The following is a 9,531-nucleotide window of genomic DNA, read 5'->3' as shown; positions in this document are numbered from 1 at the left end:
TTACCCTGGCGTAAAGACAGTAAGGCGGTTTCAGCAGAGGCGCGGCGGTTAGGGTCTGTGACGGGGTGTACGGCAGAGCAAGAAGGGACAACAGGCCAAGGGATGATTCAACAGATTTGTTATCAAGAACGCTGGAACAACACATGCAGGTAGATCTACAGAGTCCACAATTAGTCCAATGGAACAGGTTCGGGGGCACCTCCCGATAATCCTTGTGCCAGGTAACAAAGCAATAGTCCACAATTAGTCCAATGGAACAGGTTCGGGGGCACCTCCCGATAATCCTTGTGCCAGGTAACAAAGCAATAGTCCACAATTAGTCCAAGGGATCCCAAAACAATCTCACGAACGACGAGATATGTCCTCAGCTCAAGTCTCGCCCCGTTCGCTTCCGCAGTCCCAGATGGGCCCACGCCCATCTCCTTCTCCTTCAAGGATCAACTCACATCTGATCTCAAAATAAGAATGGATTGTCTGAGCTCCTGGGATCCGCCCATGAAGGGGTAGGGGTCACACCTTCTATTCAATGGTTGGGTCCACCAGAAGATTCTAGACTGGTGGGCTCCGCTCAGTCTATGTAATATGTACATTTGACTAGCCACCTGCTGTGAGGAAGAATGGCTATTCCTTCACTTGTGATGTTGACAAAGCTTAATTACATTAGAGCTTAGGGCTACAAGTATTGGGGGAAGGAGACATATTGTTACAGGTGAACTCCCAGCCAAGAAAATACATGAATTACAGCTAATAGAAACCAGAGAACAGTTACATACATCAAATGGCATATTATTCAAATACAGGACAGGGCAAAAGTACATACCATGACAATCCCTTCCCCTCCCAATTTGTGTACGTACTAGGGACCTCTACAGGTCGCTGGTTAAGTACACACAGGCATGGCTGACCGGACTCAGGGCTCCTCTTGCCTGGACAGTCCATCTGCATTTCGGTGTTGGCTGCCTCTTCTATACTGTATGGTAAAGTTATAGGGCTGCATAGCCAGGCTCCATCGTAGTAAGCGTCCATTGTCCCCAGAGACTCTGTTCAGCCAGATGAGGGGATTGTGATCAGTAACCACAGTGAATTCTCGTCCATACAGATACGGTCTTAGTTTCCTGAGGGCCCACACTACAGCCAGACATTCTTTTTCAACAGTTGCATAGGCCACTTCTCGGTCCAGCAATTTCCGGCTGAGGTAGGCAATGGGGTGCTCGTCCCCAGCTGCATTCACCTGGCTGAGTACAGCTCCCAGTCCATAAGCAGAGGCGTCCGTCTGCACAATGAATCTCCTCTTGTAGTCTGGAGCAGCCAGAACAGGGTCGCAGACCAGAGCGTCCTTCAGCCGGTTAAAAGCCTCATCACAGGCTGGAGTCCAGATCACCAGCCGAGGCATCGTTTTCTTGGTCAGGTCGGTAAGAGGCTTGTCCACAGTGCTGAAATGAGAAACAAATTTTCGGTAATAACCGGCAGTGCCCAAAAAAGCCATAACCTGTTTCTTAGTTTGGGGTACAGGCCAGTCTCTAATAGCCTGGATTTTGGCAGGCTCAGGACGGAGCTTCCCTCCTCCCACTCTATGCCCTAGGTACTGGACTTCACCCATCCCCAATTGGCATTTATCTGGTCGAATGGTTAGGCCTGCTGCAAGAAGCAGGTCAAGAATAACAGCTACTTGGTTCAGATGTTCCTCCCACGTCTGGCTGAAGATGGCGATATCATCCAAGTAGGCACAAGCAAAGTCACCACATCCCTGGAGGATCTGGTCCACCATTCTCTGAAAGATTGCAGGGGCAGTTTTCATTCCAAAGGGCATGTTTAGAAATTCATACAGACCAAATGGGGTTATAAAAGCGGACCGTTCTCTCCCTTCCTCCGTCAGAGGGATTTGCCAGTATCCCTTACTGAGATCCAAGGTAGTGACATATCGGGACCCAGCCAGGCGGTCTAGAAGCTCGTCAGTACGGGGCATTGGGTAAGGATCACTGACGGTATGGTCGTTTAGTCATCGATAGTCCACACAAAACCGAGTACTCCCATCATTCTTGGGTACTAACACCACAGGAGAGGCCCAAGGGCTATGGGAGGCCTGGATTACTCCAAGCTGTAACATCTCCTCCAGTTCGTGCTGCATGGTGTGTCGAACTGATTCAGGTACCCGGTAAGGAGCCTGTTGTATGGGACGGATACCCTGAGTGTCCACATGATGTTGGGTGACGGTGGTTCGACCTGGTTGGGATGAGAAAGCAGCCTGTCTCTGTTGAAGCACTCCCAGCATCTGTTTTTTTCTGTAAGGAATCCAGGTGATCTCCCAGTGGAACCTGTTCCACAGTGGATGGGGCTCTCGCTGCTTCCACGAGATCAGGTAGGGAGTCCTCATCCTCTTGACCATCTTCTGAAGCCAGCCGACAGCTTGCTATCACTGGAATGTTCCGGTCATGGTACTCCTTAATCATATTCACATGGACAGTCTTTTGTCTTAGCCCCTGATCATCTAAAGCAAGAAGATAATTGGTGTCATTTAGTTTTCTGAGAACCCGGAAGGGACCCTCCCATGTGGTCTGCAGTTTATTCTGCCGGTGGGGAACAATCATTAAGACCTGTTGTCCTTCTACAAACTCCCGATAGCGTGCTTTATGGTCATACCATGTCTTCTGTCTGGTTTGAGCCATCCGCACATGACTCTGGGCAAAACTAGCAAGTTGAGCCAGGGTTTCTCGCAACTTTAGGACATAAGGGACAACAGGGGCTCCTGTATCCTCAACTTGCCCCTCCCAGTATTCCTTGAGCAGGGTTAAGGGTCCTCGGACCTTTCTTCCATAGAGTAGTTCAAAGGGGGAAAACCCAGTGGACTCCTGGGGAACTTCCCGATAGGCAAACAAGAGATGGGGTAGGTACTTCTCCCAGTCTGAATCTCTGTCAGTGAAGGCCCTTAGCATATTCTTCAGAGTGCCATTGAATCGTTCACAAAGTCCATTTGTTTGGGGATGATACGGGGTCGTTCGGATTGCTCGTACTCCACAAGTGCGCCACAGGCACTGGACCAGCTCTGACATGAACTGGGAGCCTTGGTCTGACAAGATCTCACTGGGGAATCCTACTCTGGTAAAAATGGTAACCAAGGCCTCGGCCACCTTGGCTGCGGAAATACTTGACAAGGCCACAGCTTCTGGATATCGGGTGGCATAATCCACAACAGTGAGAATGTACTGCTTTCCAGATTTACTTGGTTTAGCCAGAGGTCCAATGATATCGACAGCTACTCTTTGAAAGGGTTCTTTTATTATAGGCAGCGGTTGCAGGGGTGCCTTTGGGTGATCTCCGGGTCGCCCTCTACGCTGACATATGTCACAAGTTCGGCAGAAATGCGCTACAGCTTGGGAAATCCCCGGCCAATAGAAAGTTTGAGTCAATCGTCTCTCCGTGCGAGTTTTGCCTTGATGGCCGGCCGTAGGAATGTCATGAGCAAGGTGTAATAGGGGAATTCTGTACTTCTGAGGAACAATCAGCTGTTTGCTATAAGTCCAGGGATTATCTAGGGAGTCGGCATTGGTAACCCGATATAGAAGTCCATTTTCTCTGATAATTCTTTCCCCGTTCTCCCCTAGCTGCCCTATCTCAGCTCGAGCTCTAAAACTAGCAAGGGTGGGGTCAGTCTCTACCTCTTGTCTAAACTGAACTTTATCCCAAGTAACATTCATATTATCCCCACAAGAAGAATCACTCACTGGCTGTGACGGCAGTTCTGGTGGCCTCATTTCCATGGATGGGTTGTACACGTCCACATCCGCTGCTCTCTTGGCTTGACTTCTGGTTACCGCACCGACAAAGTTGCAATGAAGATTTCCTACATCATTTCCCAGGAGAACATCTGCAGGGAGGCCGCTCATCACACCGACCATGCATTGTTTGGCCCCAAAGCCATAATCCAGGGTCACACTCGCTCTTGGAATATATCTCTGGGTGCCTCCAGCCAATTCAATGGCAATTCCTGGTCCCTTTTGAATTGCTTCTGGTTGAATTACTCGGGGATCGGCTATGGTGAGGAAAGCCCCAGTGTCACGGAAGCCAACAACTTTTTGGCCATCCAGCACAACCTCCTGTAGATGTTTGTGATGAAGATCAGAAGAACAGGTGGCTGGGGCTCGCACCCCATAGACTCCTGGTAGGGGAGCCAGGATATCAGAGTCACTTGGCAAGTCATCAGGGACTGAATCCAGCTCCTCTCCTGGTGAGGGGGTCTGTAGATAATGAACAGGCAAAGGCGGTCTGTAGCTGTTCTGCCTCTGAACACCTGGACATTGGAATTGCAGATGCCCAGGCTGCCCACATCCATAACATCTGCGCTCTGGGATTCTTCCTTCACATCGTATTCCCAAAGGTGGAGCAGGAGTAGTGCGGGGCACAGTCACACGAAGGTCACCATGAGTTGATGGTCTAGTGGGATGGTAAATATTGGAGGCCGAAGGACCAGGGGCCGCCAGCGTTGGGGGGGCTGGTAGTTTTTTTCTCACTGAATAGTAGTTTTTTCCACTGAGGCTTGATGGTGAGAGCCTCATCAGCTAGAGCTGCAGCTTCCTCCACAGTGGCTGGTCTCCTCTCACGCACCCATTCCCGGATCTCAGCAGGGCACTTGAAGTAAAACTGCTCTTTTAGGATAACCTGGAGGAAGGTCTCCCAGGTTAAGGCCTCCTCTGCCTCCAGCCAGCGATGACATATTTGTTTGAGTCTGTGGGCATATATCTTGAAAGACACTTCCTCATCGCAGGCTAAAGTACGGAACTGAGTCCTGTAAGTGTCTGGGGTAACAGCATAATGTTCTAGAATAGTCTGTTTAATCTCCGCATACTCACAGTTTCCCCGAGGGTCCATAGCTCTATAGGCTGCGGCAGCTCCACCCTCTAAGAGCCCCACCAGATGTCGGACTCGCTCCCTTTCCGGGACTTCCATTAATCGACACTGATGCTCAAAGTCCTGGAAGAAGCCCTCAATGTCGCCTGCAGCCTCATTAAAAGGCTTGAAGTCTTTGCGGGACACTCTGGGGAGTTCCCTCATGGTGGGTGCTGGGGTTAGAGTCTGTCTGGAGCTTCTAGCTGCTTCCAAAGCGATCTGCCTCTCCAGCAATGCCATCTCCTGAGCTCTGTCCTCGGCTCTGTGAATGGCCTCCCTCTCCCTCTCCTCGGCTCTGTGAATGGCCTCCCTCTCCTGAGCTCTGTGAATGGCCTCCCTCTCCTTGGCTCTGTGAATGGCCTCCCTCTCCTCGCCTCTGTGAATGGCCTCCCTCTCCTGAGCTCTGTGAATGGCCTCCCTCTTATCGTCCATGGTGGCCTCTTCTCCCAGCAATGCCAACTCCTCCTCGTACCACACAACCCACTGACTCCTTTGGGCATTTACCTCCGGCTGCAGTCTTTCCTCCATTTGCTGTGAGGATCCTTCCTCAGCGTCATCTTGCAGGCGAACTCCTTCCAAAGCCTCAATGAGCTGCTCCTTGGAGAGTCCCTTGTAGCTGACTCCCAGTTCACGGGCCTTTGTTTGTAGGTTCACCGCGGTCCAGTTCTTGTACTCTGCGGTGCTGGTTCCCGATGTTGATGGGCCTTTGTCCTCCATTCCTTCTGCTCTGGTCCCACTGCTGCCACCAGTTTGTGACGGGGTGTACGGCAGAGCAAGAAGGGACAACAGGCCAAGGGATGATTCAACAGATTTATTATCAAGAACGCTGGAACAACACATGCAGGTAGATCTACAGAGTCCACAATTAGTCCAATGGAACAGGTTCGGGGGCACCTCCCGATAATCCTTGTGCCAGGTAACAAAGCAATAGTCCACAATTAGTCCAATGGAACAGGTTCGGGGGCACCTCCAGATAATCCTTGTGCCAGGTAACAAAGCAATAGTCCACAATTTTTCCAAGGGATCCCAAAACAATCTCACGAACGACGAGATATGTCCTCAGCTCAAGTCTCGCCCCGTTCGCTTCCGCAGTCCCAGATGGGCCCACGCCCATCTCCTTCTCCTTCAAGGATCAACTCACATCTGATCTCAAAATAAGAATGGATTGTCTGAGCTCCTGGGATCCGCCCATGAAGGGGTAGGGGTCACACCTTCTATTCAATGGTTGGGTCCACCAGAAGATTCTAGACTGGTGGGCTCCGCTCAGTCTATGTAATATGTACATTTGACTAGCCACCTGCTGTGAGGAAGAATGGCTATTCCTCCACTAGTAACATAGTAACATAGTTAGTAAGGCCGAAAAAAGACATTTGTCCATCCAGTTCAGCCTATATTCCATCATAATAAATACCCAGATCTACGTCCTTCTACAGAACCCAATAATTGCACGATACAACACTAGTGATGTTGACAAAGCTTAATTACATTAGAGCTTAGGGCTACAAGTATTGGGGGAAGGAGACATATTGTTACAGGTGAACTCCCAGCCAAGAAAATACATGAATTACAGCTAATAGAAACCAGAGAACAGTTACATACATCAAATGGCATATTATTCAAATACAGGACAGGGCAAAAGTACATATCATGACAGGGTCATCGAACATTAATGCGATGGCAGCCAAAAAATCATCCAATACATTTAAACGTGGATCACGAGACTCGATCATCGGATTCGCCCAGGCGAGTGCTCATGATGTCAATAGCATAATGATACATAACACCTTAGATCGATCAGTGTGAAAGCGGTCAGCATGCACATCAAAATATAACAAACATTGATTTACAAAACCACGAAATTTATCACGATCACCATTGTATCGAAATGGCGGCAGCTTAGGAGGACTGGCTGCCTGCGGCTGTCCTGGGGGTAAGACCACTTGTGTGGCCATCTGAGCACTTAAAGGGAACCTGTCACCCCGAAAATCGCGGGTGAGGTAAGCCCACCGGCATCAGGGGCTTATCTGCAGCATTCTGTAATGCTGTAGATAAGCCCCCGATGTTACCTGAAAAAGGAGAAAAAGACGTTATATTATACTCACCCAGGGGTGGTCCCGCTGCTGGTCAGGTCGGATGGGCGTCTCTGGTCCGCTCCGATGCCTCCCATCTTCATTACAAGATTTCCTCTTCTGATCTTCAGCCACGGCTCCGGCGCAGGCGTACTTTGCTCTGCCCTCAAGAGCCCTTCCCCCCCCCCCCCCCCGCTCAATACACACAAAGTTTACCAAAAATAGTTTTCCTGTTTTGTAGAACTTAAACTGGGCCTAATGGTGTCACCCCCACATGCCAAACCTGTGACTTCTAATTAATTAATATCAGAGAGAACAAATGACCGCCATACACAACAGAATCCACTATACCAAGACCGATAATATCACATACAGGAAGAAACACCACCACACCATGACCAGACCACATAGTGACCGAATAATACTATATACAAGGGACAAATACCGCCTCACCATGACCAGATCACATATTACCACCACTTGGTGACCAAATAGCACATACAAGGGACAAATACCACAACACCATTTCCAGACCACATATTACCACCACATAGTGACTGAATACTACAATACTGATCAGTAATAAAGAAAAAAAAAACACAATACTGTCATCATAAGTGCCAGTATTCACAGGAGATCTGTACTTAGTATGCAGTGTCTGTGTAGAGGTAATACAAAGATCACTGGTGGTATTATACACAGGAGCTCTGTATATAATGTATAGGTAATACAGTGATCACTGGTGACATTGTACACAGGACCACTGTATATAGTATATAGTGTATAGTGTCAGTGTATAGGTAACACTGACTCACCAGTGACGTCTCTAGATGAAGTCCTTTATTCATCTTTCATCCAGCACAGACCACCATCATTTCTCCCAGCCAGCACTCGTTTCTGCAGGAAATAACACAGTTATCTCGAGCTCCGCTTGCAGAACACATTACTTAATTTTTAACAACTTCTACATTACACCACATGAAGAAAAAAAGGCGATATAGTGTCACTCTGCACAGTAACAGGACCGCCCCCCATTTAAAACAGTATACTCAAAAAATAACTTAAATACATCACTGCAGTAATAACATCCCTTAATTAGCCCCTATGGTAATACTATTCCCCACCCTGGCCCCGTTTATCTCATTCCTGGCTCCAGCCATATGTTCTCCCATCCTGCACTCATGAGTATCCATTCTACACCATATGATCTCCCCATCCTGCCCCATCTGTCTCCATCGTATCCATCCTGCCCCATGATCCAATCCTGCCCCATGTCTTTCATTCTGCCCCGTGTCTCCAATCATGCCCCGTATCTACATTCTGCCCATGCCTCAAGTCCTGCCCTCAGTGTGTCCAGCAATCCTACACCACTGCCTCTGAGAGCTGGAAAGGTTTTCTGAGGAGGCGGAGCCGGGGTATCTGAAGCAGGGAAATCTCTTGCAGCACAAGCCTGGAGTACTAGCAGAATACACAAGCAAGTAGTGGGATGTGAACCAGGGTTATATAGACAGGGAAGGCGGATCACATGGGCAGAAGCGAAGCAGCAGACGCCATCTTGAAAAAAGGCAAACAGTACCACAAATAAAACAGGGAATCCAGAGTCCTGACACTCTTGCTGATAAACAGTGATTTTCTCAAAATTACATTAAGCAGCACAGTAAGTGAAATATCACTGTAATCCGGGTTTCTGCCCCTGCATCATGCTGCTTGCGGGTAAGAGAGCAAAATCCTGGTGACAGATTACCTTTAATTGGAAAACCCCTAATTTTCATACAATGTCTTATTAGGCACAGCAAGCTAATGAAAATACTACAATATGAATTACCATATGTTGGCATGGTGGACCCTATATACTTGTATATGGAGAGTCCTTAGGTCCATATCTGATTGCGTTATCTCAGTCACTTTTCTAGCTCGTTTGTCTGTAATGTGCACATTTGGTATTGACATCATATGATTAAAGGTGTATTTCGACTAAAAACTTTTGTCACCTATCCACTAGATATGGGATAAATGTTATTCCGTGCAGGGTCAAGAACCAGATCCCCAGCTTCTCCGCCATACAGCTGCGTGAAAGAGGCATTTGACTGTAGCGGTGTTCAAACACTTCTTCTCCATTCACACCATATGGGAGTGACAGAAATGTCTGAGTGCATTGTCATTTTTTTATCTTTCCATGACACCTATGACTATATAACTTGACAACCTTCAATTAGTTATGTGACTTTTTAATGCTCTGATTTTAATTTTTTGAAAGGTGATTTAATGACCATATTGATTGACCCGTTCGACTACCATACTTCAGGTTTGGATTGACGCCATGTTGTCGTGCTGATTTCCACTTTTCTCTAGTATAGTTTAGAACCATGTGTTATGCTAAGAGGTCAGGGATTAGCATTGCTAGTGATGAGCGAATGTGCTTGGATAAGGTGCAATCTGAACGTACTCGGGTGCTAATCAAGTGACTTCGACATGCTCGAAAAATATGTTCTAGTCCTCGCCGCTGTTCCACAGCTGCAACACATGCATAGATTGCCTAATAATCAATCCCTGCATGTGTTGTGGCTGTCATTCAGCC

The sequence above is a fragment of the Ranitomeya imitator genome, chromosome 2, assembly GCF_032444005.1.
Source record: "Ranitomeya imitator isolate aRanImi1 chromosome 2, aRanImi1.pri, whole genome shotgun sequence".
Classification (NCBI taxonomy): domain Eukaryota; kingdom Metazoa; phylum Chordata; class Amphibia; order Anura; family Dendrobatidae; genus Ranitomeya; species Ranitomeya imitator.
Note: the sequence above shows the minus strand (reverse complement) of the source record.